The sequence below is a fragment of the Camelus bactrianus genome, chromosome 10 (assembly GCF_048773025.1).
Source record: "Camelus bactrianus isolate YW-2024 breed Bactrian camel chromosome 10, ASM4877302v1, whole genome shotgun sequence".
Classification (NCBI taxonomy): Eukaryota; Metazoa; Chordata; class Mammalia; order Artiodactyla; family Camelidae; genus Camelus; species Camelus bactrianus.
The window spans coordinates 23,492,344-23,507,542 of NC_133548.1; the positions used below are offsets into that span (position 1 = coordinate 23,492,344).

Here is a 15,199-nt window from a genome sequence, read left to right on the forward strand (position 1 = left end):
GTTACAACAAAAAGTGATTACAAAGATTACCGAGCAAGTATCAAAAATGAAATCATATTTTATAAACAATAGCAAGGAATGTATATCTTCTTCTGAACAAATCAATTCCAGAGCCCACATTCCTTCCTTTTTAATACATTTTGACAATTATTCCTTAAGAAAATAGTTTTACAATTAATAGTACTTTTGGGTTAACACTGGAGGTGAGTTCAGAAACCCTGTTGGTACCACAGAGCATAAATGAATAAAGCATATTAAGCATAAAGAGAGAAAAAAAATCAAAGACACAGCTAAGGTCAAATAAGAAACATATCTGTGCAACAGAAACAGTACGGATACTCAAATATGCTGAGTAGGATCTGACTTGCTTGTTTCTGGATCTAAAAGCAGGGTGTGGGGAGCAAGGGTGAATCAGTGGTTTCCTCTGGAGTAAAGGGAACTAAAAGTGGTGTGCTGAAGCAGGGGACTCAAATCAGATTCTCTGCTTAAAGCCAGGGCTGCACCAGGGTTTCTCTACCCATAATAGTAGGCTGATAAAACAGGCAATGAAAACCTTTGACTAGAACTATGGCTTTGAATCAGAACAGCGGGTCTAAGAAGGTAGAGAACAAAACACTACCTCAGTACCAGGAACAGAGCCAAGCCACCCTCTAGTTTCATTACTACATCTGCCAATATCCCCCATACCAATAGCAAAATCCCTAGATTGGCGGGGTAGGGGAAAGGGTGACTCAGAAGACAGGTGGAAAGACATCGAAACTAAAACATAAACATTCTACTCAAAAGTAAATTGCAAAACAAAGTTCCAAAACATGAAGAAATTTAATGCTAAGAAAGGAAACAACAAAAATCAGTAATTGGCACAGAAATTCATTTCAGATGCAATCTATTTAGTGCAATCCACCAAAGATTTTAAAATAAGTATCTCAAAGGATGTTCAGAAATAGAAATGAAGGTGTAAGATCCATCACAAGAACAAGAGATTAAAAAAATAATGTACAGAAATAAAACACTATCAAGTAGAAAAGGAAAAAACTAATTAGAAACCTTGGAAATGAAAAATACAGTGAATGAAATAAAAAGAAACAATCAATAGGATATACCTACACTGGCCATAGTGAAAAAATGATTTAGTAAGTAAAGGTAGCATCAGTGAACTAACTGGAACTTAACATAGGCAGACAAAAAGATAAAAAATAGCAAGAGCAGTGAAGGAACATAGATTGAGGCTCAGTGTTTGTCCAATGAAATTCCAAGGGAAAAGAGAGGAGAGAAAGGTGAAGAAACAATACATAAAGAGATAACTGCTGAGAATTTCCCAGAACTGAAAAGAGATATGTATCTTCAAAATGAAAGACTACTGAATGTGTTTAGAACGTGGCTATCCATAGTGTACTGACTAGGAGGGTGCACATGGAGTCTTCTAACTTGCTAGAATATTCTGTGTCTTGACTAGGTGGTTTAACCTGGATATATGTGTATGTGACATTAACTAAGCTTACACTCTGTGCAGGTACTACCTCAATTAAAAAAATTAAACAGAAAAAAAGAGTAATAAGACTGTATAAATATGACTCCACATTATAGACACAGTGTACAGAAATTGCAAACTATCAACAACAGAAACACAATCTTAAAAGCTAGCAGAGGGAAAAAAAATAGATTACCTCAATGGAATGACAGACTGAGAGCACACTTCTCAGCAGCTGCAATAGAGGTCAGAAGACAACGGAGTAATATCTTCAAAAAGCTGAGGAAAAATAACTGTCTAGAATTTTATATGCAGCCAAACCATCATTCAAGAATGAAGGAAAAGTATTCTTTAGACATACAAAGGCTAAGAAAATGCACAACTTATTGATGAGCTATTACAAAATGCAGTTCATCAAAAAGAAAAGTAGACACAGAGGGGACCCATGGGCTACAAAAACAAGTCACCACAGAAATTGATAAAGGTGTTAACTATTAATCGTTTAAAAGGCAATTTTGAGGGGTTAAAAAAAGTTTACAATTCAAATGCAAAACAAAAAATAAGATGGATAAGGGAATTTTTGGGTGATAAAACATGCTAAGAACTTTGATACAAACAGGAGGAAAAAAATACTGGATAATTCTAGACTATTGGCAAAATATAATTAAATATGTATCCTAAAAACTTAATGGCGTACACCAAAAAATATAAAAATGGAAATATGACCTACAGCATTCATAAAAGCAGAGAAAACATAGAAAATAACAAAAACTATTGTCCAATTGAGGGAAAACACATTGAAAGAAAAAAGCAAAGGATTAAAAACAGAAAGTAACAAAAATGATGAAGTAAGTCCAAACATATCAGTAATTGCAATAAATATAAATGGATTAAAGTCATCTACTAAAAGCAAGAAATTATCAAAATGAATTTTTTAAAAAATCTGGGTAAATGTTGCTTACAAGAGACAGACCTAAAACAAAAAGAGAATAAAAAATAAGAGAAAAATGAGACACACAAACACACCAAAAATAGCTCGTATAGCAATAACAGGTGCGTTCAATAAAAGAACATGAAGGAAAATCTAAAACACTAAGAAAACAAATATGCTCTGACAGTTACCTGTACTGAAACTACTTCACCGTATACCAAGATTCTCACATAGATGGTTATACTCTATCTGTTTAAACAGTTCACAACCACGAATGTAAACTATTTTAATGAAATAAACTTATCTTTAGATATTTATCAAATACACAGAAGGTGCTTGGTCTAACCCCAAAGGGATTTTCCTTCTCAACCAGTATGTATTGAAATGTATTAGGACACTGAGGATTCAGCAGCAGGAGAAAAAAACAGTTAAGATTTCTGACCTCAAGAGGTTTCTTTACTATCTAGTGACAAATCAATTAGAAATTTGGGATTAGGTGAGGTCAGGATGCTATGGGAACACTCAGGAGGGGTATCTAATATCTAATCTAGTTTTTGGAAAGTGAGAGAAGGCTTTCTTAAAAAAAAAAAAAAAATGACATCTAATCTGAGCCTGAAAAGATGAAGAGGAGACAATCAAGGAAAGGGGGTAACTGATCCAGGCAGAAGGCACAACATACCCAAAGCCCTGGAGGCAAGAGAACAGGAAACTTCGGAGGATCCTGCTAATACTATCTGAGAGAAGTGATGAGGGATTAGGCTGGTAAAGTAAGCCAGATTCAGACCCAAAAAGGAAACTGATCTGTCATACAGAGAAAGCTACAGTGCCAGATTATATAATCTTACATATTTCTTTGTATGACAGGTGTTTTAGAAGTAATTAAGACAGATTGTATTTCAAAAGGAAAGGAATCACACCCTAATATGTTTCTGCTGTAACCATGGAAAAAAACAACTGAACAAGTCAACCTTGCAATTAAATACTTTTTCTAGACAGCTAGAAAAGAAATTCTGGCCATAGGAAAACAATAAAATGATTTTTTTTTACCACTTGGTGCTTGCCTATTTCAAATTCCAAACACCTTTTAAGAACCATTCGCAAATTCTACCTCAGCCACAGATGAACCTAGATGATTTTGTTCCTATTCCTGAATTCCTAAAGTAGCTGCAATTAATTCAAAATGAATCACAAATTACACTATGAAATGTTAGGTTACCACTATTACTTGCTTAAAAAAAATTGGTTTCCCTCTATTTATTGGACTATGAGCTTCTTCCCAGTAGGAATAAGACATGCCTTAAATGTTTTACATTCTATCTCATTCCCCAGGACCCCAGCTAGTACCTTATACACGAGTTTGAGATTAAAACACTTCAGAAAGAAATTGGAATTTCACAACTCTTCATCTCCTCACAAGGTATACATCAAACTGCCTTTTATGTTTCTTTCAATTCTAACATTTCATTTGTAGCATGTTTCTAACATTTAAAACTCAGGTATCCTGTTCCTTTTTTATTTTAATTATATGTATACATATTCACATGACATAGACATATATATTAGCTGTATGAGAATGCTGAGAGATAAACGGTAAAGAAACATAGAGAAAAACATCTATTGTGTGGTGAACTTTCCCCAGGAATTACAGCAAGGTTTAAAACATCGAATTACTATGTAAGGCACGTTACCCCTAATATCACAAAACCAAGGGTCTATCTATCAATAATCAAACATAATATGAAGGCCAAAGAAAAACTTGGAGATAAATAATAAGCCATGGAGATTCCAAACATACTGTTTCAGCCTTGGTCAACAATTTAGTGTTAGAATTTGGAAAAGCTACAAGGCAGAGTAGTTTTAAGAAGCTATGCCAACTCAGAAACAAGTTTATTCCAAGCTCTGACACTTAGTAGTTGTCTTGACCAACTTACTTAATCTCTCTGACTCTAAGGGAAGTTTTAAATGTCCACCTACTATAAAAAATCATGGAACTGTTCACTCTTCACACATCTCTTCAAATAACACTTCATAACACCTTTAGATTGAAAATGAGACACGTTATTAATAACCATTAAGAACCAAGGCTCATTCTAGCTCCCCACGCCATACTCTGTCATTTCAAATAGATCACTGAACAAACAGTATACAAGGCATTTATAAGTAAGCACTGGGTATAAACACAACAGTAAGACACGGTTCTGTCCACGAGTTCGGAGTCGGGGGGGAGGGGGAAGACTGAGAAACTAGGGTAGAGCACCATGGCTGGCGTGAGGTGACAGACGGTCCCGCTGCCACGTTGATGGCTGACTGGTTGGAGAAGGAGATGGCAGCCTTGTCGTGTTCCTGCGCGTGCCTGCGCCATCTCCTCGTGGTGCGTGTCAGCAGCCGAGGTGGAGCGGGCCCGGAGCGAGAGTGCGGGCCCCAGGAGGGGCCAGAGCAGAGGCCCGCCCGGGGGCCGCTCCCCAGCACCGAAGCCAGCAGCATCATCATCCTGTTCCTTTGTCCAGATGGGCAGCTGCCAGCTGAGGACTGGAGCACACAGAGGCTTCCCTTTCTCTCTTAAAGTCTGGGCACGAAGTATAGTCTTGATCAAACATAGTTAATGGTGATGTTCATTAACTAAACACATTCTATGACTTTCACAAAATAATTTGGTTCTGCCAAAATTAAGAATAAAAGTCTTCGTTTAAAAGGTGGTGGTAGTGGCGGGGAAGAGCTAGTTCTCTGTAAGACCAAGGAAGTCACACCTACATGAGTATTACAGAAAAACCTCTTCTTAGTGCTAAGTTGAACCATAATGACAACCATGATTAGAGACAAAAATAATTCAGTTGTTTCCTCAATAAATATTTACTAGCTGCCCCTATGTGAATGCCACTGTGCAAGACCCTATGGCAAAAATAATAACAGAATAAGACAGACCTGCTCCAAGAAGTTCCTAGTCTGACAGAGGAAGAGTACAAACGAGCAGGCAATGTGGATCCCATCCAGTCATGCTCACGGCAAAGGGGAAGACAGAGACAGGGCCCCTACGTGGTGTCTGCCAACTCTTCACCATCACACACCAAAAGATATTTCTCATATGGTCTAAGACTGCAGGCAACCTGGTTCCCAGGCCATCTGAAGTCCTGCCCTGAGGGCCGAAGGCAAGAGTAGTGGTTTGAGAAGGAAACTGCAAGGCAACGTTAACCTCTCTTACAGCCTTCTGGCTCTTACATTTTACTGCACTGCCCATTTCCAGTACTCAACACACACGTGGCTAGTGGTTACCATGCTGGACAGTGCAGACACAGAACATTTCCACCACCAAAGAAAGTTCTACTGAATGATACCGTAATCTGTAATTCTACTCACCAATTCTACAGTTCTGACATAGTAGAAATATTAACAATAAATGTAAAAAAGCATAATGATGGAATGCTATTCAACAATAAAAGGAATGAACTGCTGGTACATGCTGCAACATGGATAAACTCCAAAATCAAAGAAGCCAGGCACAAAAGACTTCATGTTACATGATTCTATCTATATGGAATGCCCAGAAAAGGAAAATTTTAGAGATGGAAAACAGATCAGGGTAGGGATAGGAGAAGGAAGTGACTACACTTAAGCACTAGGGGTCTTTTTGGGGTGATAGAAATGTTCTAAAGTTGGATTTTGGTGATAACTGCATTAACTCTATATATTTATTAAAAATCACTGAATTGTGCACCAAAATAGGTGAATGTTACACTGTGTAGATTATACCTCAGTAAAGCTGTTAAAAGAGTGAAAAACACTGATGTCATTTGTGAAATGCACATTTCAAAAGTTTTCCATTTTAGCCCCACAAACCTATACAAACCCCCAGAAATAACAGAAATGAAAGTTCCATCTAGAGTAGAAGCCAGAGACCCATTTAACTCTAGTGGCACCTAGCGATGACAATTCAAGTAGTGCTAAATTCCTTCAAGACAGTTTTATTTCTGAATTTTACCCTCTGTATTAGATTAGTCAGACACAGTCTAAGATTTACACACAAACTGAGATATTCAGAATTCCCAGTCACACGACAGAAGGAAAGCCCACATGAAAAGACAGGCTCTGCGGGAGCAGCAGGTGAGGCAAGTTCTACGTGCGCTCCAGACAGGATGTGGCCAAGACCTCATGTAACTATCTCAGGCTAGTTTTGTTCCAGTGTTTCAGGATACGCTCTCAAATATCTCAAGAAAGAACACAATGTTTTTCATACCCTCAAATATTCTCTCACAAAAGGGAGGAACAAGAACATTTTCTTCCTTCTTGTTATTTTAACAGATTTGACCTTACAACTGATGAAAAAATAAACTATATCCACTTTAAACTAAAAATATCCGAAGCACACTGCACTCCCGCCCCTAAATAACAAATGTGTACTAAATGTGTGGAATTACAGCTCAATTTACCTTTCAAGAGATTTGGGAATTGTACGTGTTATCTAGCACTTTTGTTTTCTCTACTAACTTAATGATGCATATTCTTTACTTAATCCTCAGACTGAAATCAAGTATTCAAATATTCATTATAAAACTATTTTTCCAACATTCATTAGATCAACAAAGGAATCATTTATATGCTGTATTATTGCATGTTTCTGTGTGATGAGGGAGGGACATGACCACTAGCTAACTCGTGGGCTGGACAAGGGCCACTGGAGGTCCTTCAGCCCCTCTTTTCCTTGGATGTGCATTCTGCCTGCCTTCCCAGGGTGAGAAGTGGCCCATGGACACAGCCTTGGGATTAGTTCCGCGGTGCTGAGACCATCTGGCCAGTGTACATGCCTGAGTCCAGTTCTGGCAGGCAGTGTGGAGATCTACTTGTCTTCTGACGGCCTAAGGCAAGCCTCACACGAAAGTGCCCTTTTTAGTAAAGCTGCCACCTACCAATCTGGAGCGGCCTGCCTCTTTCTTCCATCTCCCCCTACCCTCCATGTATGAGGCTGATCTCAGATCGCACCCGGGAGCTCCTGAGGAGGTTGTGAATCAACATCATGACTTCAAAAAAGAAAATGAAATTGAGTTAGCATTGAGTTCTAAAGCCAAGGATATATCTTAGATCTCATCTAGTTCAACTCACTCCCAGATATTTCACGACAGAGGGGGAACCCCAAAGGACAAACGTAGGCCAGAGTTCTTTCCATTGCACCCTTATCGATCGCCTTGGCTTACAACACATGCACACACACACACACACATGCATACAACATTAGTAACAGTTGTGAATTACAGAGTCTCAGATTTTCAAGAAATCTTAAAAGTTTGTAAAAACAAACTATCTACTAAAGGTTATCAGATTATTAGCTTTAGCATAAAAATAGGTTCTTATAGATACAATACTATTTTTCATAAAAAATTTCAATCCTCAACGACTGAAGGTCTAAACTCATTGTTTCAAATAAGTGACCCTACAATAAAGATCTCAAGATAAAATTTTTTAAAACACAGCTAATAAGAAAAAAAGATACATAAAATTTTTCTTGCAGAATATAAAAGTTTTTAGTACATAATGACTGAACCAAGTTACTATAAATATATCAAGCACCAAACATACTTAAAGATATATAGTCACACCCATGTGTACAGTACATAAATGTTAAAGAAAAGTAAATTATGCTCCAAAAGAATCACAATTAAATCACAAAAGTGATGAACTTAAAAAAGAAGCCAATGAATTATGGAGAACCAAGGATTAAGACTGCTCTCAATTATTTATGTGTCCTGGTAAACAAACATTTCTCCTCAGTTGGCGGAACACAGAATTTTAAGAGCAACCTTCAGGGAGACACGCTCCAGGGGCGTGAAGTACACCCTGGCTTGTTCTATATGAAAATAGCACATGTAATCAAAAGGAAAAAGAACAGAATGATGAAACCATTTATCTCCTGGCTCTTCATCATACTCTCCACCTTCTACTGGGTGTGAGTAACTTAGCTGACTGCCAGTGAACTAGAGGTCTGAGAGATAAATGTGGTCCAAAGAATCCTTATCTACTTGTCTATCAGGTCTCAAAGTGTGAAGAAATTTAATCTTTTTATAATAACCCTAAAAGGCTGTTCTGTGTCTGAATCATTATTTAATGACACCAACACTCCGTCATACTGAATATGGAAATAGCCAAAGCTCTGTGATTCATCACATTAGGAAAAAGAAACTCAAAAATAGATTCCAATTGACTGCATTATTTATAAAGGTGAAACTTTCTTAGACACTGATAATTATTTTGAAAGATGGCAGCAGCCATGCAGAGCCGATTGTTCAAAATGCCTCCTAATGAAGCACTGGCTCCTTCACTTACATGACATGACTTTCTCAACTTCTAGAAAATTCTCTGCCATTTCTTTCTTTCAATACTACCTCTTGCTCATTCTCTTTTTTCTCCTTCTGGAATTCCTCCTATTGGGTTAGTGGATGATTGATTCTCATTTTATTCTTCATATCTCAACTTTTCTTTTATATTTCCTACTGCTTTATCTCTGCTGCATTCAAGCTAATTTTTTCAGGCTGGACTGCAGTTTACGAATTCTTTGGTCATGTCTAATCATACTTTAACCCAACCTTGAATTTTTTCATTTTCTAATTTTAGAGATTGTTTTTCATCCTAGAAGTTCTATTTGTCCTTTTAAAATCTGCCTGGACTTTAGTGTTTGCCTTTTTCCATATTTTCAATTCCTTCTCTTACATGTTTCGTCATTTCAAACATTCATTTGTATGTATCTAGCAATTCCAATTAACTGAAATTCTTGGAGGCCTAATCCTGCTGCTTGTTACGCCTCGTGACTTTTGCTCCTAAAAGACAGCTTCCATGTGCATTATTAAATTTGGAATTGTGAATTCGTGGTAACTGGGACTTTATCTGGGAATCTTGTGTGGCTTGGATTAGAGACTGTTTATTATTATTTCCAGAATAATGGCTTCTGCCAAGTAACCCAGGAAAATTATCAGCCCAGGACTGTTTTACCTCTATCTGTGGGGTCCCAGAAAATGCAAATACTATAAATTTGAACCCCAAATCCTCATGAGGAGAGTCCTATGGGAACATTTTCAAGGGAGTAGGCATTTTTATTCCAAGTCAAACAAATACATTTGTCTGTTAGCATACGGTATTAAATGCCATTCATATGCTTGCTGATGACTCTCAAATTTCTACCTCAGACTTCACTCCTGAACTTCAATTCAACCGTCTACTGAACACCTTCCCTTGAATATCTAATAAGCGTCTCAAACTTTACCATATCCAAACCTGAACCTAATTCTTGCTTTCCCCACCTCCTCCCCCAAAAAAACCTGTTTCTCAGTTTTAGTTATTCTATCTTTCCAGCTCAGGTCCAGTGGGGCATGTGGTCAACTCCCACTCACCACTCTGGGTACTGCTGACATTTGGTGATTCCTCTTTCTTATGTTAAATGCAGAAGCTCAACTTACATCTAAAAGATCTGTCTTACAATTTTCTATCCAGAAGTGAGCAGAATCCTGACCACATCTGTTTAGATGGTCATACTGAGTAGAAGTCCTCAGGGTTGGTTTTTCAAATGTGAGCAGGTGAAGGCAGCTAATTAAACTGCCTATAGTTAGCTCTTGATACTGCAGTGCTCTTAGGGCCTGTTCCATTCACTGCAAACCTCAAGAAAGCACATAAAACCCACTCCCTATACCAGGAATGTGGATATTTCTTGGCTTTAGGATAAGGACACTCACACACTGATAAACTGCACCTTGATATTCGAGATCCTTCCTGTAACCTACCTAATCCCACACCCACTATGCCCTTAATGCAGTCAGAATTACCTGCGGCTGCCAAAATATATGTCACGACATCTCACTTCCAAGATTTTAGCAAATTGTTTACATTTCCTGGAATGTCCTTCTTTCTCTCTCTCTCTCTTTTTTAAAGCCCATGTATTCTATAAGGACCAGCTCAAACAGTACCTCATCTGCAAATCCTGACACATTTCCTGTTCTTGGTTTATCCTCCCCTCTATTGATCTATTTACTGATCAACTACTTACAGTGCTGCCCGGTCTTTTCCAACTACTATGCCAGTCATAAGCAGAAAAGGAAACATATCAAAACTCAGACATGTTCCCAAGGAACAGAATTGAGTAACGCTTCCAATCAGACGTGGTATCCAGCACATTAAGGACCAGTCATGGTCATCTGGACGGCCTCAATGAGCCATACCTTCCACCCTATATATTGGTCCAATCCGTAGTCCCAAGCTCCTGCTGTTAGGCCCATACTGTATCTGTCTTGTTGCCTTTCCTGGTACCCTAGTCCCCATCAAAGAACCAGGGCCTTCTCCTGAACTCCCAAGCACATTTGTCTAGGGATCTGCCCAATCCCCACACTTGTCCTCATGGCCACGAATGGCTCCATCTCCTGGAATCACAGAATAACTCTGGCAGACTCTGAACTCCTGCCCACCACCCAAACTCTCCACATGCAATTTTATAAGCACTAGATTGGCCCACTCATCATCTGCCTAGATGACATCTGTGCCCAATGAATCACATATAGAGACTCCAGATGTCCTTGCCAGGGCTAGTCTTTGGAATCAGTTGAGTCCTTCCAGGACAGGTCCTTTATTCTCAACTCACTTTTCCCTCCTCTCTTTCCTTTTTAAGCACTTGGTTTACCACTTCTCAAGCTAAAGCACAATAATGGCTATGGGGAAGTCATCTGGTCAATTTCTCTACTATATGTCTAACAAGCCCTAACAAGGACTGGAGATTCTTCTTTCCTCCACAGAAGTTTAACAAACTGCAGAGTAAAGCATAAGATAGATACACAGAGTGCTAAAAGAAGCCATCCCACAGTCAACACTTTGTGGGGGAGCCACATGGGAGAGTTACTCTACCAATACATGTGGCAATGACCAGAGGAAGAAAAGAGGGAAAGAAAGCAGCTGTCAGAAAAGTAAAAAGTCTCCTTCTCTAACTTTCTTCACATTAATTTTTCCTCTGTCCTTCTGTACCGTGAGTACTGTAGTATCCTTATCTCCTTGGCCCTCATATTCTTAACCTTATTTTTTAAGTACCATACTAAGTACTTAAAATATGGCAAAATAATTATTTACAATAGCCAAGATATGGAAACAATCTAACTGCCCATCAATGGATGAATGGATAGGAGATGTGAGCTACGATGGAATACTACTCAGTCATAAAAAATGAAATTTTGCCATCTGCAACAACATGGATGGAACTCGAGGGCACTATGCTAAGTGAAATAATGTCAGACAGAGAAAGACAAATACTGTATGATTTCACTCATATGTAGACTATAACAAACAAAACAAAAAACCAAAATAAATGAACACACCAAACAAAAACAAACATGTAGATACAGAGAACAGAGCAGTGGTTACCAGAGAGGGGCATGGCGGAGGGCAAAATGGGTAAAGACGGTCAACTGTATGATGACAGATGGAAATTGAGTTTTTGGTGGTGAGCAATGAGTAGTATACACAGAAGTTAAAATATAAGGCTGTACACATGAAATTCACAGTATTATAAACCAATATTACCTCAATAAAAAATAAATTTTAAAAAATTAGGCAAAACACTTGCTATAAATAATAGATTAATACAGTTTCATAGGTAATACTGAGCAAGTATTCTCTTAGTAACAGCAAGATTCAAATTCACCTGGAGCTTATAAAAAGCTGAGGAAACAGTTTCTCACTCCAAGTCATAGCCCAACGGCTATTGATTGTACAACTTCAAAAAATATATATTAGTACAAAAATTTCAAACATATACAAAAGTTGAGCAGAGTTAATGAAGCCACATGTACCTTTTACCCAACTTACACAATTGTCAATTGACTCATGAACAGTTACGCTCTTATTCTCCCACCAGTGTTACTTTGAAGTTAGTGCCAGACATGCTATCGTTTCATACATAAGTATTTCAACTCATATCTCTTATAGATAAGATTTTTAAAATTATGACCACAGTATGATTAAGCCTCTGAAATGATTAATCCCTTAATCTCATTAAATATATAATTTTCAAAAGCCCCCAAATGTTTTTTCACTTGAATCATAAACAAAACAAGGTTCATACATTGGAACTGGTCTCAAGTCTCCTTTAAGCTATAGGTTCCCCTACCTCCTTCCTTTCCCCATCTTCCCACCCCTTGAAATTTATTTAAGAAACTGACCTGCAGAATTCCCCAGTCCGGTTTATGCTGATATACTTCTCATGGTGTGATTGAATGCATCCCTCTTCCTCCTATACTTCCTGGAAAATGGTAGTTAAAGCTACAGGCTTGATCATGTTTGGCTCAATTTTCTGGCAAGACAACCTCATAGCTGCTGGGGTGTACTATCTGGTTTCCTCTCTTTTTGTGATATTATTAACCACTGATGGTCACTGGTTACATTCCTTAATTCATTAGAGTCCAAAATTATGATACAGTGACATTCTATTATTTCTCCATCTTTTAAGAGTTGGGATCTGCCAATAATTAGAAACTTCTCACCAACTACTTGATTACTCTGAGCTACAGTTCATATAGGAAAGGCAGGGAAAAATACTTAAGTCTTTCCACTTATTACAGTTTTCAAAATGAGTTAATTTACTAGCATCCGCCAAAGAGACCAACTATTAGTATTTTTCTTTAGTATTACTGTGAGCTTTGAATTCAAATATATTTAATGTGTTTCACACAACAGTTATTATTCTTACTGATCCTCAGATTGTCCCATTTTTGGCTCCTGAGTCTTTTAAGATACCCTCAGGGGTTTTTGATAACTGCTTTGCTTTCTAAATTGACAAGATGTTCCAAGCGCATCTTGCACATTTCCTGCCCCAGAACTGGAAGTAGCTCTTTTCCAAGGAGCTAGTTTACTTTATTGGGAACTGACATTTAGAGACTATAATCTCATTGTTAAGGTTGCTCATTGATAGTGGGTTTATGGTTGTCCCAGGCCCCGCCATGGAAAAAAGCTAGAAAATCTACCATCCTAGTATCCTGCCTTAATCTTAGCTATCTTTCATGTTTTTCCTTTAAACCACACCAAAAGGCTGGCTAACCAATAATACCATCTGAATCACTCACTTGCTTTATTCCATAAAATATATACAAAAACCTTAGAATAGCAATACCAACATAACCACTATAATATGATTACTCTGAACAGTTTAGGATATTTTTAGGGATGTCTTTGTCCTTCAGTTACAATCTATTAAGGATGTATCATCAAGTTTACTGACATCTGAAATAGCCCCTCTCTGTATGGTCATATCAACAACTCGATATATAATTAGGTTCTTCTGTTTCATTTGGTTTCATTTCTCAGGAATCTCTTAAAATCAAATTTTAAAATTATGCAAAATATGTATATGGTTCCAAAGTTAAAGAGAAACAACAAGATATATTCAGAGACATCTAGCTTCTACACCTCTCTCCACCCACAACACTGTTCCCTCCATCACTCTTTGGGTAACCATTTTTTGTTGTTAAATTTTTGTCTTATCCTTTCTTTTTAATGTGTCAAATATTAGTACTCCCATACCTTTCTTTAATTAACGACATGTTCATACTGTATCTAACAGTCTCCACCCTGCTTTTGGACCCTGAAGATCACTCTACAGTAGCATAAAGAGATACCCTTCATTCCTTTTTATAGTTATGGATGGAGTAGAAGTTGTCCACCACATTCAGACCTGACCAACACCTGGATTGTCTCCACCTTTGCTATTAGAAACACTGCTGCAACAAATAGCCTCATGCATGTGTCTTTTCTTATTTCTGCCTTGAGATAGGATCCCTAGAAATAGAACTGTCTGGCCAAAGGGAAAATATAAATGTAATTTTCTAGGTATTGACAAATTCCCTTCCGTAGGGCCTACACCATTTTGCATTTCTTCCAGCAATGTACGAGAATGCCCACTTCTCCCCACTCCCCCCACAGCCTCATTACAGAATAGCTTGTCAAACTTTTAAATTTCTGTCAGTATGAATGGTAAGAAGCGATATCTCAGTGTAGTATTAGTTTGTGTATCTCTTATTAGTAAAGATGAAGAATCTTTTCATATGTTTAAAGGCCATTTGCAATTCTTTTTCTGTAAACCATCTATTCTTATATCTTGGCCACTTTCCTACTGAGTTGGATAATTTTCTTACTATTTTTGTGATGAAAACTGCAAATACTCTTCTGCAATCTGTCATGTTTTTCACTCTATTTATTGTGTTTTCAGCTAAAGTTATTATTTTTATCATCAAATTTATCAATATTTCCCTTATTGCACCTGGCTTTTAAGCTGCAGTTAGGGTATTTATTCCACTTCTGGGGTCAGAGGAATTTAACAGTTTTTTTTCCTAGTATTTACATGGTTTCATTTCTGTACATTAAATATCTGGTTCATTTGTAATTTATCATTGGCATAGTACAGAGAATAAATCCAATGTCATCTTCCTTCATTATTGAGACAATAAATACTTACGTGCAACTATGTCTATTTCGTCATTTTCTATTTGGTTCTAGTAGTCTGTCTTTTTAAGTGTCAACACCCCAGTTTTAGTTACAGAGGCTGAATAACATGTTTCAGCATCTAGTAGGGCTGCAACCCTCCTCCACTGCTCTTCTTTTGCGAGTTTTCCTTATTGTTCTTACTTATTTGTTCTTTCCAATAGAACTAATAATCAGCTTGCCTAACTACAGAAAACACACATACAGAATCATTATAAAGTTATAAATTAACTTACAGGAATTGACGAATGTATGATGTTGAAAATAAAAGCTAAGGATAGGAATGAAAACTTGGAAAAAAGCCT

The 15,199-nt window shown here is 37.5% G+C and overlaps 1 protein-coding gene across 3 annotated transcripts in view; it reads right to left on the reverse strand.

Moving 5' to 3' along the window:
- PDHX (pyruvate dehydrogenase complex component X) overlaps nt 1–15,199 on the reverse strand; it is a 65,858-nt gene that overhangs the window by 35,215 nt on the left and 15,444 nt on the right. The window lies entirely within an intron of this gene.